This window comes from Dendrobates tinctorius, unplaced genomic scaffold (genome assembly GCF_039654945.1).
Source record: "Dendrobates tinctorius isolate UK_male_01 unplaced genomic scaffold, ASM3965494v1 ptg000165l, whole genome shotgun sequence".
NCBI classification, from domain to species: domain Eukaryota; kingdom Metazoa; phylum Chordata; class Amphibia; order Anura; family Dendrobatidae; genus Dendrobates; species Dendrobates tinctorius.
Window position 1 is genome coordinate 10,358,236 of NW_027361832.1, and position 20,417 is coordinate 10,378,652.

The window sequence follows — 20,417 nt, forward strand, 5'->3', positions numbered from 1 at the left end:
TCTTGTCATTTGATGTCACTTGATTATGAATATCTTTCTACATGACATGGAAGAGGACTTCTACAATAGTCTGATTACTGAAATTTTATTAATGATGTCAACTTGTATTTTTACACAATATATTTTTATATATTATCACTTATGACCATCTTAATTATTATTCACTTGGAATCTGCACAGCCTTTTTTGGCTTATTGATGCCTTCTTTCACTTATAATTTTTGATATGTATGATGGGATATTGTATCCTTTTAAAGTTTTTATTTTTTTTAGTTGCAATATGACTTGCTAGTTGTCCAGATATGTGTTTAACCTTTACCCCCTTTTTTGTACATTTTACTTGCTTGTATTTCTATGCATTCCGGCCAGCATTTTCATCTTCCTTCCTCCTATGTCCGCTGAGGCCAGAGCGCATGCGCGCTACCGTTGGGTTGCCAGGCATCATGGTGTCTATATCGGCTTGAATTTCTGCCGCGGTCACGTGACTGTGGGCGGTCCTTGCGTCCATACGCCTTAGTACATACCTGATGACGTCCTTGGTGATGCACCATTACATGGCCGACATCATTGAACTATTATTAGTTTTAACTGTAGATTGGCTGGCCGTAGTAGTTAGTCTACGCCTGACCTGATGGGGCCACTCCCCCGGAAGAAGGCACAGTCTTCCGAAACACGCGTAGGGGTTGTGGCACCACAGGTATTTGAGGTAATTATGTACTAATCATGGTCTTCTTGCCCTCTTACTTGTTTATCACTTACTGGTGATGTTCACCTCTAGTTTGTGTTTCCTTAACATTATGGTATTTACCGGTAATAGTACATGCACATGTTATCTTCTATGGGCATTGTGAAACTTTCCCTTGCCTCTTATCTGTGGTTCCACCTGTATTGGTAGTGGTTACTGTCTAATTACCCTTGTATACAATTATTATTACTACATACATACCTTTTAAATGTGTTTTCAATAAAGTGCTATATTTTAGTGACTTTTGGTGCATTTTTTTCTCCATATGTTCTATATACTCTTCATCTATATACTCTTTAAATCCCCCTGTGTGGGCACTGGTGGTTAAGTGTTCACATGGTGTATTGTCATGAGTGATTGCAGACTTGTAGATTAACACTGGACAGTCCCTTTAAAGCCATATCTGTCCTATTGCACTACAAGATTGTTCATTTAGTCATACAGTTTGGTGAAACTTTCTATGTATGCACCAGCTGATAAATATAGTTATTAGCACTATAGTTTCCTTTCTGACCAAGTTAGGTCCAGTACAGCAGGGGCTGATCTCTGAATTGTTGACAATTTTTTTTGTATCTGTAGACTATATTGTATCTGCACATGTATACTGTATCTGTAGACTATACATCATCACCAGCACAGGTGTTCAGAGGGCTAGATGTAGCTAAATGTAAGAAAATGAAACAACATATTTGGCTTTAGAAAATTACTTTATTTACAACATTGTAATCTAATGAAAAGCAGAATAAGTCCTGAAAGAAAAAGAAAGTCACCGGTGAACGTGGGCCATGTTGAGATTACTGGTATGTGTATTATAACACTCGGTTATCAGATATGCCTCTTCCACACTCCAACTATGCACAAATGATTTTTCACAACAATGCCTAACTTTTATTATCGATCTAAATAAAGATTTGCTCATTTTACCTGCTGGAGCTGGATTCTTCAACTTGTGTATATTGTAACACTGCAAAGAGCAAAACTCTTGACACTAACTGTTCAGACAATGGGTGGAATTAACTGTATATACCCGTGTATAAGCCGAGTTTTTCAGCACTTTTTTTGTGCCGAAAACGCCACCCTCGACTTATACACGAGTCATTGTCCCAGGAAGCCGGTGGGGGAAAGTGAGCAGCGAGTCACAGAGGCAGGAGCCGGCGGCTGTGGCTAAAATCTGGGCTGCTGCTAAAGAAATGAATATTCATTTCTCTTACAGCATGCACAGTGACAGCCGCCAGCTTCCAGAAGACATCCTACTTAGGCCTCTTTCACACTTCAGTTTTTTACAATCAGTCACAATCCGCCAGGTTTTGAAAAAAACGGATCCTCAATTTTCTTTTGAGGATCCGTTTTTTTTCCCCATTGACTTCCATTACTTGCGGATTGTGACGGACTGCCGTCCGTTGCATCCGTTTTTTTGTGGCTCCGCCAAAAGTTGCTGTCCGTCACTATCCTCAAAGATTTGAAAACGGAGATTGCAACGTTTTTTTTTTTTCTGGCGGATCCTCCAGACACTAATTTAACCCGAAATTCTTTCTGGTGCCGGACCAAAAACCCCACCGGTTTCTTTACATTTCCTCATTTTCAGGATCCGTCTAAAAATGGATCCTGTGCCATCCGTTCACATCAGTTCAGAACGGATCCGCTTGTCTGCCTTTTTGGCGGATTTGAACTGATGCAAAAAAACTGAAGTGTGAAAGAGGCCTTACCCTCCAGCCTGCCCTCGCAGCATCTCATTGGTGCCAGCTTCCTGCAGCTCATCCTGTGATAAGCGATCTTGTGGCACCGCTCATTAAGGTATTGACTATGCACGCGTTTCCACTCCCATAGGCCTGGAACGCATATTCATTACTTTAATGAGCGGTGCCATGTGATCGCTTAGCACAGGTAGAGCTGAAGGAAGCTGGCACCAACGAGATGCTGTGAGGGCACGCTGGAGGGAAAGTAGGATGTTGTTGTTTTTGTAATAGGAAGCATGCATACCAGGACAACAACAGGGGGAGCCACGCATACCAGGACAGCTACGGGGGAGCCACGCATATCATGACAGACGGGGTAGCCATGCATACCAGGACAGCGACAGGGGGAGCCACGCATACCAGGATAGGGATGAGGGGGACAATGCATACCCAGCTTATACTCGAGTCAATAAGCTTACCCAGTTTTCCATGGCAAAATTAGGTGCCTCGGCTTATACTCAAGTATATGCGTTACTTATTCCTGCGTTTCTTATGCAGTTTGTAGGGTCAAGCCAGCTGCAGTAAAGGGGAAACTTGGCGAAAGCTTCAACATCCCTTAAACAATTTAGATGATTGTGTATCCCTATATATTTCGCCTGTCACCCTCGTGTCTGATTGGCACTGGTAGAAGGTCAAACAGCTTGTTAACGACCTGTCAAGTATCCTGAAGACTGTGGTGCTAGGCAGGGGATAGGGCTGTGAGGCCAAGGAGCTGGAAGTGCATCATTACGTCCAATGCACTTTCAGACTACGGATTGCATAAAAAAGTTCAAAACCAAATTTCTCACTGCTGGAGCAGCTCTTTGGGGTCAAAAGGATCAACTTGCTCATTTTTTTCCAAAGGGCTACACAGTCCTATAAATGGTTTTTAGAGGTAAAGTTTTGCCTTTAAATGGAATAAATATATTCAGATGCCTCTTAATAAATGTTTTGCTTTCTTTGTCGATCTGTTCTCCAGGAAGTCAAATTTACGCAAGCCACTTCCTCACTTGGCGAAAATTTTGAAAATTTCGCAATTTTCACATTTTGAATTTTTATTCTGTTAAACTAGAGAGCTATGTGACACAAAATAGTTACTAAATAACATTTCCCACATGTCTACTTTACATCAGCACAATTTTGGAAACAAAATATTTTTTTGTTAGGAAGTTATAGGGGTTAAAAGTTGACCAGTGATTTCTCATTTTTACAACAAAATTTACAAAACCATTTTTTTTTTAGGGACCACCTCACATTTGAAGTCACTTTGAGGGGTCTAAATGGCAGAAAATACCCAAAAGGGACACCATTCTAAAAACTGCACCCCTCAAGCTACTCAAAACCACATTCAAGAAGATTATTCACCCTTCAGGTGTTTCACAGCAGCTAAGGCAATGTGGAAGGAAAAAATGGACATTTTAATTTTTCCAACACAAATTTCCTTTCAGCATCAATTTTTTCATTTTCACATGGGCAACAGGATAAAATGGATCCAAAAATTTGTTGGGCAATTTCCCCAGAGTACACCGATAACTCATGTGTGGTCATAAACCACTGTTTGGGCGTACGGCAGGGCTCAGAAGGGAAGGAGCGCCATTTGACTTTTTGAATGGAAAATATGCTGGAATATTTAGCGCTTGCCATGTCGCGTTTGGAGAGTCGCTGTGTGCCTAAACACTGGAGCTCCCCCACAAGTGACCCCATTTTGGAAACTAGACCCCCCAAGGAACTTATGTAGATGCATAGTGATCACTTTGAACCCCCAGGTGCTTCTCAAATTGATCCGTAAAAAAAAAAAAAAAGTACTTTTTTTTTCACAAAAATTATCTTTTAGCCTCAGTTTTTTCATTTTCACATGGGCAACAGGATAAAATGGATCCTAAAATTTGTTGGGCAATTTCTCCTGAGCACACCAATACCTCATATGTGGTCATAAACCGTTTGGGTGCACAGCAGGGCGCAGAAGGGAATGAGCGCCATTTGACGTTTTGAAATGAAAATTAGCTCCAATCGTTAGCGGACACCATGTCGTGTTTGGAGATCCCCTGTGTGCCTAAACTTTGGAGCTCCCCCACAAATGACCCCATTTTGGAAACTAGACCCCTAAGAAACTTATCTAGATGCATAGTGAGCACTTTGAACCCCCAGGTGATTCACAGAAGTTTATAATGCAGAGCAGTGAAAATAAAAAAACTTTTTTTTTTCCTAAAAAAAAAAAAAATTTTTAGTCTGCAATTTTTTATTTTCACAAGGGTAACAGGAGAAATTGGACCCCAAAAGTTGTTGTCCAGTTTGTCCCGAGTACGCTGGTACCCCATATGTGGGGGGAAACCACTGTTTGGGCACACGTTGGGTCTCAGCAGGGAAGTAGTGACATTTTGAAATGCTGACTTTGATGGAATGGTCTGCGGGCGTCATGTTACATTTGCTGAGCCCCTGTGTGCCTAAACAGTAGAAACCTCCCACAAGTGACCCCATTTTGGAAACTAGACCCCCCAGGGAACTTATCTAGATGTGTGGTGAGCACCTTGAACCCCCAAGTGCTTCACAGAAGTTTATAACGCAGAGCCGTGAAAATAAAAAAATCATTTTTTTCCCTAAAAAAAATGATTTTTAGCCCGCAATTTTTTTTTCTCAAGGGTAACGGGATAAACTGGACCCCAAAAGTTGTTGTCCAGTTTGTCCTGAGTACGCCGATACCCCATATGTGTGGGGGAACCATTGTTTGGGCACACGTCAGGGCTCGGAATGGAAGTAGTGACGTTTTGAAATGCAGACTTTGATGGAATAGTCTGCAGTCGTCATTACGTTTGCACAGCCCCTGATGTGCCTAAACAGTGGAAACCCCCCACAAGTGACCCCATTTTGGAAACTAGACCTTCCAAGGAACTTTAGATGTATGGTGAGCACTTTCAACCCCCAAGTGCTTCACAGAAGTTTATAATGCAGAGACATGAAAATGAAAAAAACATTTTTTTTCCACAAAAATAATTTTTTAGCCCCCAATTTTTTATTTTCCCAAGTGTAACAGGAGAAATTAGACCCCAAAAGTTGTTGTGCAATTTTTCCTGAGTACGCTGATACCCCATATGTGGGGGTAAACCACTGTTTGGGCACACGTCGGGGCTTGGAAGGGAGTGAGCACCGTTTGACTTTTTGAACGCAAAATTGGCTGGAATCAAAGGTTGCACCATGTCGTGTTTGGAGACCCCCTGATGTGCCTAAACAGTGGAAACCCCTCAATTCTAACTCCAACCCTAACCCCAACACACCCCTAACCACAACCCTAACACATCCCTAACCCTAATCCCAACCCTAACCATAAACCTAAGCCCAACACACCCCTAACCCCAACACTAACCATAACACTAACCACAAGTCTAACCCTAATTCCAACCCTAACCCTCTTTCCAACCCTAACCCTCTTTCCAACCCTAACCCTAACCCTGATGGAAAAATAAAAATAAAAATATTTTCTTTATTTTATTAGTTCTGCCTACCTATGGGGGTGATAATCGGGGGGTTCATTTACTTTTTATTTGATTTGGATCACTGTGAGAGTGATCAAAATGAAATAATGGAATCTGCAGCTGGCAGATTCGGGCGGGCGCACTGCGCATGCAGTGAATGTGGTGAATTACAAAGCCCCTTGTATCTGCGGGTCAGGTGACCTTTCATTGACCCCGGTCACCCGACCCGCAGGGGGGCTTTGAATTCATGACACAGGGTATGCGTCATAGGTCGGATTGGCACCGACTTTCATGACGCATACGCTGTGTCACAGGTCGGGAAGGGGTTAACAAAAAAACCCCGAAAAATAATAGGTTATGCATATAATAGTGTGACTATCTCATATCTTTATTTCCAAATTCCGCCTTGAAAAACACAAACTTTAAAAGAGGTTTTTCCATGAACAAACTACATTTAACCAATAGATCTTTCAAAAAAATAATTTCCACAATTGGATATGTAAAAAAAAAAAAAAAAAAAAAAAATGTTCCTGTGTTGAAATAATCTTATGAGTGCGACCCTGCTTTGCATGGTTATTTGCAGTTTCCAACCATGCAAAGCTGCTCCAGTCTTTGGTTGGCACATACCCCAACTCCTGCCAAGGGTGGGGAAGCATAAGACGCTTATCAGTTAGTATACAGACAAAACAGCAGGGGCTCACAGCTGCTACTTTATAAAGGTAACACATTTCCGAGGTATCACAGGAGCATGTGCTTCTTCCACATCTCCAGCAGTCTGAGCTCATCCTAAATCAAGTTAATGACACAGGAGTTCCAGAGACAAACACACTAATTCCTGTGATAAAACAGGCAAGCAGGGAAATTTGTTACATCATACAGCATTATCTGTGAGCTCCTACTGTTTCGGCAGTATATTCACTTATCATAAGTGACTTATGCTTCCCTCCCTGGACTGGAGCAACTCTGCATGATTGGACACAGCAAATAACAGTATAGAGTAGGGGCACATTTATAAGGTTCTCTCAGCACAGGAAAAAAATTTGAACACATCCAATTGTGGAACTTATTATTCTGAGATCTATTAATTAAAATGTACTTTGTTTGTGGAACAACCCCTTTAAGGCCTGAAACACCTTTTCTTCGTGGCTTGGTTTTTCAATGTTCAATACTTACAGATCCACATCACGGCTGTTTACATATCACTTTTTGAGCCTGTAAAAAATGAAATATGGAAAAACAGTTATAAAAACAGAATATTTATGGTACAACAGTCTACACACTGTACATCAACTTTAGCTCAATTACAGGTTTCTGTCCAACAGTTAAACTTGCTACATAATGTTTTGAGTTGCAAGACTTTGCTTTAAAGTTTAACTGTGACTTGCTCAAAAAATTGAGCTACTTTGTGCAAAATCCTTGAGCTCCGCTTATTCTGTCTCTCCTATCCATTTTGTGCAGAATCACACCATTGCAAAGATTTTCACATGTGACTCTTCTCAAGCGAAATATGTGACATCTCTGCTTGGAGGCCAACTGGGTGTTTCTTCAGTCATCTCTAGTGAAGGCTCTAACTCTAACCCTCCGAGACACTGCCAATCACAGGTTACCAGCGGCTGAGATCAGCTACTGAACTATGATTGACTGTATTTGGGAGAGAGGGTAGAAAGCACATGCCCTCAGAAAACAAAAATGCAGAAACGCCCGGTTAGACTGCAAGCAGAGATTTCACATGCTGCATTCAAGGATAAACAAAATGTAAAAATGTCTGCAATGATATTCACTCTTTTTCAACATGTAAATGAGCTGTGAAGATCTATGGGGCGGACATAATCTCTGGATTGTCAGGGAGATCTATTTTAAACAATTTACCAGTGTGAGACATGTATCGACTCACAGTTTGCTCTGCTGATCTACATGTTTCACACTGGTAACACACTTTCATTTACAATAATCTCTGGAGACAGATTCTCCGAGAGATCTATGGCCGGCCCATATATCAGAAAGGCTCATTTACATATTAAGAAAAAATTAATTTCTCTATAACAAGACATGAAATGATATTTTATTCGGCTTCCTATGACCTACATCCCCATATAGACGGCTTAGGAGGGTTGATCCTACTGACAGATTTCCTTTAACTCAGTTTTTTTAAGTAAGTGACCGGTCCTCTTTCAGTCTCATTCAGACCTCTCAATTTTTTTTGCATATGAGAAAGTTATCAATTTTTCGTGTTTTTGGGTCTGTACGACCATTTTTACCATCAGCGTGGTATGTTTTTTCCAAGCTTCCGCCACCCATTAGATAATGGGCGAGTTGGATTACTAAAGGGGTTGTCCGATCTTACTACAAGTTTGCAGACTTGTGATTCCCCACAAGTCGCATACCGTTCACTTTGAGAATTCTCTAGTACTGACGCCAGAAGAGGAGGGGGGAATGACTGCAAGTATGTGATTTGCATACATGCGATCACATGCTGACTAGACTGCATTCGGTCTCGTTCAATGCAAGTGCACAGAGCAAGGCTGGATACAGTCTAGTCGGAATGTGTTCAGAAGTATGTAAGTCGCATACTTGCAGTCACATGACCGCTCGCTGCCAGAGAATAAAGTGACTGCAAACTTGTAGTTTAAAATCAGACAACCCGTTTAATCAGATTATAAATCAGAAATGCCTTAGTTTTTTTTTTTGGCAAGTTCACAAAAAGAAATACAATAATCGGCATAAACCTACACAGACTATAATGGGCATGTGTGGAAAACACGCAGAGAACACAAGTAAAAAATAGAAAGCTGCACTAGGCCTTATTGTAAGGTTTCCACTGTCGGTGAAAACAAATCTGACTGGATTTTTTTTTCTTCACAGTCGAAGAGGAATCAAATGGGAGCTGCTTTAAAGAGTCTGTCAGAATAACTGTTCAAACCAAGTACAGGTGCTCAGTGCACCATGGCGGGGCTAAACATTTAGGTGCAACTTCCCACCGGCTCGTTTTCCGTCCATCTCCGGCTCTATAAAGCCAGGGCTGTCAAAGAAGAGGAGGTGGAGATTGTTTTTCCTCTAACAGGTGTGAAGGTGCACTGAAAGGTTAGGCCACACCATGATGCACCGAGCGCCTGTACTTGGTTTGAACAGTCATTCCGTGCTGACAGAGTCCCTTTAAATAAAGGTTTGTATGAAACAAGTCTCTTGTGTGAACCACAGATTGATGAGGTTTCAACAAACAAGTGTATGCTATAGAGCTCTAAGCACCCAATCTCATTTAAAGGGAACCTGTCACCAGGTTTGTCCCATATGAGGTAAGACCACCACCTTTCAGCCCTGATATACAGCATTCTAATATACTGTATATCTGCCCCCAATCTGGCCTGCAAGACAAGAGCTTTTACAATACTCACCTATGGGGCAGTCCGGTCTGATGGTCTTGGTCCAGTGCCTCCTCTCTTCTTGTGCTGCCATCCTCTCTTCTGCTTCTTGTGGATGACGCATCATATGTCATCCACACAGTGTCCCTGGCATCGCGCTCTTGCGTAGGGGTACTTCTCTTCCCTGACCAGGGCATAGTCCAGTAATGCAGTGCGCATGCACTGGGGCTCTTTGACCTTTTCTAATGTACAGTATTTTGCTCTACCCTCGACAGGGCAGAGAAGTACACCTGTGCAGGAGAGCGATGTCGAGGACATGACGTGGATGACGTAGGATGCGTCATCCACACGAAGCAAGAGGTCGGCATCAAAAGAAGGAGGCACCAGCCAGACTGAGACAGTGACGCCCATCGGCCCAGTGAGTACGAGTCATAATACGTCTTTTTCTTGCTTTGCGGGCTGGATTGGGGGCTTATATACAGTATTCTAGAAAGCTGTATATCAGGGCTGAAAGGTGGTAGCCATATCTCATGAGGCAAACCTAGTGACAGGTTCTTTTTAAACTACTTGAGGTTTTTTTTTAATTCTACTTGAGATTATAATTATTTTCAAACCGTTACCATACAGGTAAAACGTCTTTAATGTTGGTAGAGGTCGTGATCAATAATTGCAGCTTGGCAGCATTGTCTATATGAGTGGGAGATAATCTGTAACACACCAGCAACTGCTCTCTGCTCAGATTAGCGGCTGTGTAATCACTCAAAACCCAAAAACTGAGTTGGACTGTGAGCTGGTATATCCTCCTACATAGCCTAATCTCTGATTTTTTTTTTCCCAGCAGAAAACATGTTACGTTTCATTCCTCAAAGACGTCTGTGAATTTTCTCATATGTCAAAACACAGCTATTTATTTGAATTTTGGCTGTGAATTTCATCAGTTTGGCCAGTATTTGCCATCAGTGATTTTTACTGATGGGGGGGGGGGGGGACCCAAAACCTACAAAGCTTCCCTTATTGATTACAATGGTGGGCCTCATTAAGATGTCAGCTTTTTAGACGTACAGGAAAAACGGACAGTTTCATCAGTGATATCAGGTTTTTTTTGATGGGAGAAGGTGGAGAAACTTTTTTTTTCTCATCTGGCAGTTAAAAACGGTCAGCACATGGATGGCATCTGAGTGATGTCCAATTTCTTCAAAGACCCACAGACATACATTATCAATTTTGATCTGACATGTAATTTTGGACATGTCTAACGACTGACACGCAATAAAACGGCGGTGGATAAGGGGCGTTATTCCCTCATAGCCGTTTTGAAATGCCGAAAAGGAATAGCGCTGCCCAGTGGCGGCAATTCCCACAGGTGTCAGCTGTACACTCCCTGCAGTATCGGGCTCGGCCAGTTTTTCGGCCGACTGATAGCGGTATTTAAAAACTGTTGCGGGGGGGGGGGGGTCAAAAAATCCCCTTAGTAACCATTTTACCCCCACAATGAGAATCGCAAGTCCCGATAGTTAACATGGCACCCTGAGGTCTTATGATGACCCCAGATTACGTTATGTTGGCCTGTGAGATCTAGCTATAAGATGGGTCTCACAGGCCGGGTCAGTGACTCGTAGTACAGGAGTACTGCAGTGTATGAGACCAGTGATCAAAGCAAAAAGTATAAATGTCCCACAGTGAAAAAGTGTTAAAAAAAAAAAAGTGGAAAAAAAAAAAAAAAAAAGGAGTACACAAAATCACAAAAAGCCTTTTCACCACTAAAATCCCACATATGATTTGGCATGTTATTTATTCCATATCGCGAACACCATGAAAAAAAAATTAAACGTGCCAAAAATGTATCTTTTTCATCATACTGAGTCACCAAAAAGTAAATAAAAAGGATCAAAAATTCACTTAAAAAAAGGCATAATTGAAAATGCCAAACAGTCCTGCAGAAAACAAGCCATAACATGGCTCATTAGGCAAAAAAAAGTTACAGCAGTCAGAATATGATGATGCAAACACAAATTCATTTTTGTAAAAGTTTTTAGTGTGTAAAAATAGAAAAGCATAACTTTTTTTTTTATAAATCTGGTATTGATGTAATTGTACCGACCCGATGAACAAATCAGGCTTATGACTTATCATTTTTACCACATAGCCGACAGTACAAAAAATAATAACTGCATTGATGTTTTTGTTCATTCTAGGTCTGAAAAAGCTGAATAAAAAGTTCTGAAAAACTAAGCACCCCAAAATGGTACCAAAAAAATCTGCAACTGGTCCTGGCAATAAGTAAGCCCACATACAGCTCAGTTAGCAAAAAAAAAAAAAAGTTACAGCTCTCAGAATAGGGTGTCGAAGAAAACTACTATACTTGCGATGGAAAAAAAAAAAAAAAAAAAGCATCTTTACTGTGTGATAGCAGCAAAACAACAAAAAGCACCTATATAAATCTGATATATTTGTAATCGTACCAACCCAAAGAATGAATCCACCTCATCACTTATACTGCACTGTGAACGGCGCAAAAATAAAAAATAACTATTCTTGTACTGCTGTCTATTTGTTCATTCTGCCTCCCAAAAATAACAAGGCTCAGCTCACATATATCCTGCGCTCACCACTGAGCGCTTAACATCGGGGTTTCCGTGTAAATTCCACCAAAAAACGGCGATTCATATAAAACTCCATACGGAACCACTCACTTATGAGGCAGATGGAGTCACTTTGGACTTGTCTGTGTTCCAGTGGTGTCCCAACATTTTAGCATGGAAGTGTGAGTCACCACAGATCTGTACATGCCTTAAAAAGATAGATACCACCAGGGCAGAAGCCAAACGGAGTATAAAGTGTCTCCATCTGCCTCCTTATGATGGGTGGTTCTGTTGGGTGGATGAGGTTTCATCTGAATTGCATTTTTATGGGATTTTCACGGAAATCCTAATGTAAGTGCTCAGCATAGAACATAATGTGATCCAGCTTTATTCTGGAAGTGATTGAAAAATATTATGTACCCTAAAATGTTACCAATAAAAACCCTAAATTTATCCTGCAGAAAGCCGTCCCCCACTTCGGTCCGTCATGTCACTGGAACTATTGGGGGTGCCCATGTTATAGAAAAGTGCCATAGCTCCCGCCCCTTCAAATAAAATCCAGTGAATTCGGCGATCATAAATACATATGCCCCATGCCCCCCACATTTTCAGACCCACTGTGCCTAAGCCACAGTAAGTGGCCACATGTTTTGCATTATTGAAGTGGGGAGAGAGCACTTAATTTACCGAATGTGGACACTACAATATATGGAGGCACAATGTATGGGTACTAAGCTGGCATATTTACAAAAAGAAAAACAAACCTGGCGTGGATGTAACAAACAGTTACTGCAGCCACAGATTATATCATTGAGAGGTGCAATTTCTACTATGCCATCACTTTTTTTTTCTGCTGTTCTGGTACCTTCGGGGCTCCACAAATCTCGCTCCCAAACTATTGTAGCAAAATTTATGCCCCAAAAGCCTAATAGCACTTTTTCTTTCTCAGCCCTGCCGTGTGGCATAACATTAAGTTCTGATGAAATATAAGGGTCATCACCGTGGTCGTGAGAAACTAAGAAAAAAAATTGTGGGGTCTAGTTTTACCTATTAACCCTTGTATACCTGACAAACTTGTAGCAAATACAAGAATTACATTTTTACCACTAAACTTTCATATTTCCACATCTTAATTTTATAAAATTCTGTGAGGCACCTATGGGTTCAAAATACTCACTACACTCAAAGATAAATTCCTTAGGCAGTCAAGTTTCCAATATGGGGGTACCCGGGGGGGGTTCCTGCTGTTCTAGCACCTCAGGAGCCAGCTTATGGAGCCCACAATCTATTCAAGTGAAATCTGTGTTCTAAAAGCCAAATAGCGCTCCTTCCGTCCGATCCCTGCCGTGTGCTCAAACAGTAGTGTACAACCACATATGGGGTACTGCCACATTTAGTAGAAATTGCACAAAAAATTGTGGGGTCCAATTTCTCCCATTACCTCTCCTGTAAAATATAAATTTGGTGCTAAAACAGTAGGTTAGTGGAAAAAAAATAATTTTTTGTTCTCATATTAAATGTTTTGTGAATATCCTGTAGGTTAGAAATGCTCAATACACCCCTAAATGAATTCCTTGATTAGTCTAGTTTCCAAAATGGGGTCACTTCAGGGAGGTTTATGCTGTTTTTGCATGTAAGGGGCTCTCCAAATGCAACATGGCATTCACAATTTATTCCAAATAGCCCTCTTTCCTTTCCTAGCACTGCCATGTGCCCAAACGCAAGTTTTTGACCACATATGGGGTATCATCGCGTTTGGGAGAAATTGCTTATATGATGGGGGACCATTTTCACCTATCATACATTTTGAAAATTACAAATATGGGGCTAAAATTAAATTTTTGCGGAAAGAAAAAAAGAAAAAAAAAACTGTCCATATGGCATCCTAACTTTATCAAATTCTGTATAGTACCTGTTGGTTCAAAATGCACACTATACCCCTGAATAAAATACTTGAGGGGTGTAGCTTCCATAAAAAAATTGGGGGCTAAAAATACATTTTTGAGGGGAAAATGTGATTTTCTAATTTTCATGGCTCTATGTTATAAACTTCAGTGAAGCACCTGGGGGTTCAGGGTGCTCACAACACATCTAGAAACATTCCTTGAGGGGTCTAGTTTCCAAACTGAGGTCACTTGTGGGAGGTTTCCACTGTTTAGGCACATCAGGGGCTCTGAAAACACGACATGGGATTGACTCTTGATTACAGCTATGTTTGCGTTCAAAAAATCTAATGGTGCCCTTTCCCTTCTGAGCCCTGCTGTGTGCTCAAATAATAATTTTCCCCTCACATATCGGGTATTGGCGTACTGACGAGAAATTCTACAACAAGTTTTGGGGCCTATTTTCTGCCGTTACCCTTGTGAAAATAAAAAATTTGGGGCTAAAGTAAAATTTTAGTGAAAAAAAAAAAAAAAGAAAAAATGTTCATTTTTTCCTTCCACGTTGCTTTAGTTCCTGTTAAGCATCTGAAGGGTTAATAAACTTCTTGAATGTGGTTTTGAGTACCTCGAGGAGTGGAGTTTTTAGAATGGTGTCACTTTTGGATATTTTCTGTCATATAGCCCCCACCAAAGTCACTTCAAATGTGATGTGGTCCCTTATGCTTCCTAATAGTATGGTAAATTTTGTTGGAAAAATGAGAATTTACGGATCATCTTTTAACCCATCTAACTTCCTAACAACAACAAAAAATTTCAAAAATGCAGATGTAAAAAAATAGGCATATGGTAAATTTTATTCATGAACTACTTTGTGTGACACGAGTCTCTGGTTTAAAAGGACATGAGAATTAAAAACTTGAAAATTGGAAAATTTGACCCAGATTTCAGATATTTTCACAAATAAACGCAAGTCGTATCAAACAAACTGTACTACTATCAAAAGCACAATGTGTCACAAAAAAAAAAAACTTTATTATCAAACTTTATCACAAAGTGACACTGGTCAGATTTAAAAAAATAAAATGGCCTGGTCATTAAGGTCAAAATAGGCTCCGTCACTAAGGGTTAATGTTTTTAAGATATCACCATTTCCTATGCTAATGAGGGCATCGACTAGTCGATGGGGAGTTAGTTGCCCGAGACTAATCTCCCCTCTTTCATTATATAATGCCCCTCTGGGCGTGATGACATAAATTGCACGAGCTGGCTTTATCGCCAGCATTCAGAGGAGCAAAGTTCAGAAGGTGGCTTCCGGTCATGTGCAGTGCACCACTGAAGTCGGGAAGCGTACACCCGGCTTCAGAGATGCATTGACGCTGCCAAAATAAGCGACGTGCAAGCGGCTAGATTTGTATGAGCTGGCGATGAGGCCACTTGTGCTAATTATGTTATCAAGCCCACTGGGGCTTGACAGCATGGAAAGGGGATGACTAGTCTGCCCCATGGATTAGTCACAGCCCTCATTAGCATAGCAAAGGGGGACATTATAAATGCTTTTTTAAAGCATTTATTTAGCAGAATTAAGGCCCCGTCATACACAGCGAGATCGCTGTGCGTGACGGGGATCAGCGACCGGCCCCCCCTGCCGGGGATCGCTGATTGTGCTCGATCGGCCTGGGCCATTTTTTGATCGCTGGTCTCCAGCTGGCCAGCACGCATCGCTGCGTGTGGCAGCGAGACCAGCGATGCTGGTTTCTAATGTAAACATCGGGTATCCAGGAGCCGCGCGGCTCTTAGATACCCGATGTTTACCTTGGAAACCAGCGTGTACGCCGGTTTCCAAGGTAAACAGCGGGTATCCAAGAGCCGCAGCTCCTGGATACCCGATGTTTACATTAGAAACCAGCTTGCTCGCTGGTCCTGATCGCTGGTGAGCTGTCACATAGATACAGCTATCAGGCCTGGCGTACACGCTGGTTTCCAAGGTAAACAGCGGGTATCCAGGAGCCGCGCGGCTCTTAGATACCCAATGTTTACCTTGGAAACCAGCGTGTCTATGTGACAGCTCACCAGCGATCAGCCTAACGATGTCCCAACGATCCCATCCATGTCGGATCGTTGGTGGGATCGCTGGGACATCGTTGTGTAATGGGGCCTTTACGTTGTACAGGGCTGATTAGGGAGAGAGCTTAATCATACATAGGGGAATGCTGCTGGGTCGGAGGGCACGGGGGACCTGACAGGTTGCCTTTAACAGATCAAGCAAAATAGGATGTAATTTCATGAAAATTCATGTGCACTGTATGATTAACTTTTAAAGGATTTGGGCTTTTTTGTTTCTTTTTTTCACCTTTGATTTCTACTCTTTCAGATAGAAATAACTTTCTCATTTTTCCGTCAACAGCCAAATGATGGCTTGTTTTTCTTAATAAATGATACAATTCATATAATGTACAAAAAAATAGAAATAAAATTCTGTGTGGGGTGAAATACTGAATTTGCCAGTTTTTTCTTTTTTTTTTTATATTAAACATTGTTCCTTATGTGATAAAAATGACCTGGCAATATAAATATCCAGGTCAGTAACATTACGGTTATCCCAAACTTATACTTTTTTTTATTATAAACTTTAGTGAAGAAAATAAAATAAAAAGTTGTTTCGGTTGCCTTTTTCTGATACGCGTAATTTTTTTTATTTTTCCTTCCATAGAGTTTGGTGAGGGCTTGTTTTCTTGTGTGCTGAGCTGCACTTTTTATTGATTCCATTGTGGGGGTACATCCAACATTTCCATAGGTTTTTTGTTTTTTTTTCTTTTTTAATGGAAGTGCAGCAGATGAATGAAAATTCTGCAGTTACAATTTTTCTTTCCAGTTTAAATATTGTTAAAATTGTTGTATCAAAACATAAAACTAACTTATACAGACATGACAATGCCAATTGTCATTTGATTGCTTATACAATAATACTGCAGAATATAATGAAATTATGGTTTTCCTATGACGCTCAGACCAGAGCTAGGAGGAATAACATGGCTGCAGTGGTAACTAATCGGTTCTCCATTAGTGCATTGATGATGGGAGGCCATTTTTAGCTTTGGCTGCTGATGTTACAGGCTGTGTAAGGGTATGGTCCCACAGTAAGTAAACGCTGCGGGTTGGACCCTGCACACATCCGTATCATCCAACCCGCAGCATCCAAATGTCACAGCATGATGGATAGGATTTCAAGAAATCTCATGCCCACTATGCATGCACGGACACCTGCAGCTTACCTGCGGAGACGCACATGCGTCGCGTCTTTCCAGACTACAGTTTGTCTATTTATGTAGCAGAGACGCTCAGTCTCCGTTGTGTAAAACACCCATTCCCTATCATCAGATGCGGTTAAACCACATTATCTTCCTAGTCACATGCGTATTAAGTGCAGGAAAGCAGCTTGCTACACATGTACCAATTTAAATGTTTCAGCCGGAAGATCAAGTACACTGCAGTTCTCACAATGAGCAGAGCTGATCGCGAGAACTGCCGTGCACGTGACTGCTGGGGACAGGGTTATCTCCTGTCACTAGCCAAGTTCTCACGATCAGCTGACCGCGAGAACTGCAGTGCACGTGACCGCCGGGGACTGAGTTGTCTCCGGTGATCATCTTCAAGCTCCGCTGTGTCCACATGTCAGGCTGAATGGTGGCATAATGCCACCGTTCAGCCAAAAATGTAGCAGAGCTGGACTCTTCGTGGGACAGTATGTATATCTTCTCGGCAGACAGGTAAGGATATTGTTGCTTTTTTACTTTAATTCTCTTCAAGGAGACAAGGGCGCTGGTGGAATAGGTGATGCAGTATGTATGGTTTAATTAAGTTCTATTAAAGAAGTCTGTGTCATTATTTCAGTTAAGAGTCTTTATTCTGGCTGTGTCTTTATTCACCATGATTAGTAATGGGTAGGTTATAGACGCCTCTCCATTACTAAGCCGAGAGCTTGATGTCACCAGACAAGACAAAGGTGACATTAACCCCATAAATGAGCCCCACTTGCCACCACTACAGGGCAAGTGGAAAGAGCCAGGTAGAGTGCCAGAATTGGCGCATCTTTGGGTGTGCAATTGTGGGGCGGCTGCCGACTGCTATTTTTAGGCTGGTAAGGGTCAAAATCCATGGGCTTCACCAGCCTGAGCATACCAGGCAGCAGCTGTCTGCTTTTTCCTTGGCTGGTTAACAAAAAATAAGGGGCCCCACGCTATTTTTTTTGGAAGGGATTCCACCATTTTTGCTAACCATCCAAGATAATACCAGGCCGCAGCAGTCTGCTTAGTTATCAGGCTGGTAAGGTTCATGGATATTGGATCCTTACCAACCTGAAATACCAGTCCCAGTAGTCTGCTTTACTCTGGCTGGTTAACAAATATAGGGGGACCCCACACCATTTTTTTTAAAAAATTATTGAAAAGGAGACCACTCTCTGAGCTTTCCTCCACTTCATGTGTCATGTAGTTCTACCAGTGTCACAAACTACACCATTATTTAAAATTAGTACACATGGGTAGTAAGCTGCGTTCCCGCATTTAATACACATGAGACTAGGAAGATAATGCGCTTTTACCGCATCTAATGAAAGTGTATGGGTAATTTACGCAACGGAGACTGACCATCTCAGCTACATAAATTGACATGATGCGGTCTTGAAAGACGTGCCGCATTTCTGTCCCTATGGGTGAGCCGCAGGCATCGGTGCACGCATAATGGGCATGATATTTCTTGAAATCCCATCCACTATTGCTGTAACATCTGGACGTTGCAGGTTGGACGTTGCGGATGTACACAGCGTTCAACCCGCAGCATTTACTGACCGTGTGCACATACCCCAATGTATCTGAAAACAGGAAATCACTTTTTCCTTCACAGTAGTCAATATTCAATTAGCTTTATTTCAATTGGCCAAAAAAAAAAAAAGCATGCAATGGAGAAAAAAAAAAAAAAAAAAAAAAACGCATCAAAACTGCATGTAAAAAACACAAAAAACCTGCACATAAAAAACACAGTCATTACACAGTAGGGGCACATTTATAAGATCATCTCAGCACAGGGGCTTTATTTTTAAAACATATCTAATTGTGGAAGTTAGTAGTATTCCAAGACTTATTGATTAAAATTAACTTTTGCTCGTGGGACAACCCCTTTAATAGCGGTCTACAAATATCTGAAGGGATGACAGTGTAGATCATCCTTAAGCCGGAGTCACACTGAGGGTATGTGCACACGTTGCGGATTTGGCTGCGGATCGGCAGCAGTTTTTCATGTGGTGTACAGTACCATGTAGACCTATGGAAAACCAAATCCGCTGTGCACATGCTGTGGAAAATTTTCTGCAGCATGTCAATTCTTTGTGCGGAATCCGCAGCGTTTTTACACCTCAGCCGCACAAAATCTGCAGAAAATCCGCAGTAAGGCTATGTGCACACACTGCAGATTCACCTGCGGGTTTTTTCCCGCGGAACCGCAGGTAAAGTGACCTGCGGTTTTACACCTCTACTATGTTAAAGGTATGAAACCGCAGCAGAATCCGCAGAAACAATTGACATGCTGCAGAAAAAAAACCGCGTGAGCACTGCGGTTTTGAAAACCCATAGGCTAACATGGTAAAGTACCATGTCTGCGGAACTGCTGCAGTTCTGCAGGGCCAAAACCGCAGCAAAAACCGCAGCGTGTGCACATGGCCTAAATCTCCACTAAATCAACAGGTCATTTTACCTGCGGATTCTGCAGAATCCGCACAGAAAAATCTGCAACGTGCACATACCCTAAACATATGAAAAATCGGTCCGAGTTCTGCCGAGAGTCGCAGGAGTGTAATGCAAGTACTTACAATGAAACTGAAAAGGGAGAGGATACAGATACTAGAAAAAAAAACTTTTTGACAGTGAGGATGATCAATGAGTGGAACAGGCTGGTGAGTTCTTCATCAATGGAAGGCTTTGAACAGAGGCGGGAGAGACATCTGTCTGAGATGGTTCAGTGAATCTTGCATTGAGCAGGGGGATGGACACGATGACCCTGAAAGTCTCTTTCAACTCTATATGATTCTACTCCATGTGACAACAATCTCCCACAGTCTTCATATGTCTGGCCTGAAGGGGTAGGGTGGCAAGACAAAAGCCTTTTCTAAGGCTAGTTTCACACTAGCGTTTATGAGCGCAGCGACGGCCTGCGCACGGCCGCCGCTAAGCCCCGCCCACCGGCGCATGACGCTGCATGCGCCCTGCGCCCCCTATCTTTATCACAGGGGGCGCAGGCCGTGCGCAGTATGCGTTTGGCGGCGCATGTGTCCTTTGGCGCAGGTCGGCGCACCGTCAAAACGCAACCTGCTGCAGTTTGGTTGCGTCGGCGCACCGTCAAAAAGGTGCATGCGCCGCCAAACGCATACTGCGCATGGCCTGCTCCCCAGTGATAAAGATAGGGGACGCAGGGCGCATGCAGCGTCATGCGCCGGTGGGCGGAGCTACCGGCGGGGTGCGGGGCTTAGCAGCGGCCGTGCGCACGCCGTCGCTGCGCTCATAAACGCTAGTGCGAAACTAGCCTTACAGACAAAACTATCTAAGCCAGTTGTTTTTTCAAATCGTACAGAGTCTGCCACAAGCATGTGGGAAAACATTATGTAGTCTGGCGA

General features: G+C 42.1%; 1 long non-coding RNA gene across 1 annotated transcript; it reads right to left on the bottom strand.

The window, feature by feature from the left end:
- Window positions 1–1,432: 1,432 nt before the first annotated feature.
- Window positions 1,433–20,074, bottom strand: LOC141053138 (uncharacterized). The gene is made up of 2 exons (XR_012220975.1): window positions 17,026–20,074; window positions 1,433–16,901 (listed from the first exon to the last, which is right to left on the bottom strand). It is a non-coding gene; the product is annotated as an uncharacterized lncRNA (long non-coding RNA).
- Window positions 20,075–20,417: the final 343 nt, after the last annotated feature.